Here is a 1,904-nt window from a genome sequence, read left to right as displayed (position 1 = left end):
TAAAACTAAAACTTCTGGCAAGCTAAACGTGAAGCTATAATAAAGTCAGCCAAAAAAGATTCTGAGAAGCAAGTGCGCAAAATCTAACAATAAAAACTTTTTTTTTTTTTTTTCAAATACATCAGAAGCAGGAAGTTTTCCAGCAAGTTGATGGAGCCAATATATTACTGACTGCTATAGAAGGACAAGTCTATAGCTGAAAAGCTCAAAAGTACTACATTTGCGATGCTCCTTCTGAAGGGGCTCAACGACTTTTCCCTGTTGGAGCCAATTGTTGGGGACTGTCCTGAGGAACAGCTGATACGGAAGTGGTTTGATAGGAAAGGGGATGAGAATAAATCTACATAACTACAGGGGTAAGGGCCACATTGTAAATGTGCAACTCACGCAAAACATCTAAAGAAACTTCTTGCATCTTACCACGTAAGTCAGCCGTTTTCTAGAGATTTGTGACATACTTTATCTGATGCTTCTTTTCAAAAAGGCTACAGGACAACTAGGAAATTACAAACATGGGTATGACTTACATGTTTCCAAACAGTTATAAACTTCCCTTACGATAGTCAAAACAAAACAACAACAAAATAAAGCCCAAACCCATAGGGCAAACCAGATCAAATTTCCAGCTTCATATATTTTTTGTGGATAATTGTTCCAAACTCTGTTGAAAGATAGTAGTGGGTTATTTTTTAATCATTGCTTGACTTTTTACAGGAGACTACCTTCTGTTCTAGCTTGAAGTCTTACCAGTCAAAATCAGATTCATGCACTGCAAGGCTTGGGGCACAGAGTGGAGAGGAAGTAATCAGGGACTGCGAGACTTCTGGTGGTTCATATGTCTGGGAGAAAAGCTGGTGTTCCCTCTTCCCTGTAGCATTGCTGTGGCTGATTTTGAAAGACTGGCCTCAGCTCTTTTCTCCATCCGTAGTACTCAGGGGAAAAATAAGGATTAAGGTTATTGTAAGTGATATTTTTGGTTAAGACATACAAGGGCCACCTGTTCCCTGCCTGATCACCAGTGTAAGTCAAACAGCCAGTTTATATCCCAATTCCCCTGGTCCCTTCGGAGCTCTGGAAAGCAATGAAAACTAGAGCCATGCACTTTATCTCCTCTTTTCTTCAGCACTCCCTCTTCTGTTCCTTGGTGCAAAATCTGCCATCTGCATGGGGGACTGAAGCAATGTTGAGGAAAAAAAAAAAAAACAACGTTCTGCCCATCTTGTGCCTCCTGAAAAGCTTCTGCATAGAAAATGATTTCATGTGGCCATTTTCGCATTCTTGTTTTTTAAGGTCAGTGGCATAAACAGGCTATATATAAACAATCCTATGACCTGTAAATAGGTAAGACCAATGTTGGTCAATAATAGCACAGTCACAGCTCCGAATATTGTGTAGTAAAACTCTTATTCTCTGTGTGGTACAAGGCTGTAACTGTAGAGATATTTTGCACTTGAAGATACTACCCAAAATGGCTGTTGACATGAAGCTGCTGTGCTCATTCCATCACAGCACATTTGGACTATGGAGAATGTTGTTGATGATAACATGTGGACTTCCTACTTCCATTTTGAATTGGGGTTTAGTTTTGCTTTCCATGCAAGGGTCTTGGCGTAGCTTGCAGAAACAGGGTAGTTGTTTCTAGCTGGAAATCTTTGACAGACCTATTTGAACATACGGTAGACCTGTATCAGAAATGGTGGATGGGTGTCCAGCTGTACATAACAGGATCTTAAACTTTGAATTCTGATCCCATAACACATTTCCCCCATCTCTCCTCCTTCCTCCCCCCCACCCCCCACTTTTGTGATGAATAGTGTATGGAGCTGCGTAACTGTAAATACAACTTTAGGTCATCTTTGGGGGGGGGGGGGGGGGAAATAGGGGGTTGTTGGTTTTGTTGTAAC

General features: G+C 41.0%; 1 long non-coding RNA gene across 1 annotated transcript in view; it reads left to right on the top strand.

The window, feature by feature from the left end:
- The first annotated feature begins 220 nt into the window (after window positions 1-220).
- LOC106891084 overlaps window positions 221-1,904 on the top strand; it is a 44,852-nt gene continuing 43,168 nt past the window's right edge. The window contains exon 1 of the long non-coding RNA XR_001412627.1: window positions 221-356. This is a non-coding gene — a long non-coding RNA (uncharacterized LOC106891084). The remainder of the gene's footprint in view (window positions 357-1,904) is intronic.

Source organism: Calidris pugnax, unplaced genomic scaffold (assembly GCF_001431845.1).
Source record: "Calidris pugnax isolate Ruff unplaced genomic scaffold, ASM143184v1 scaffold95, whole genome shotgun sequence".
NCBI lineage: Eukaryota > Metazoa > Chordata > Aves > Charadriiformes > Scolopacidae > Calidris > Calidris pugnax.
This window is presented reverse-complemented; position numbering and strand designations above follow the sequence as displayed.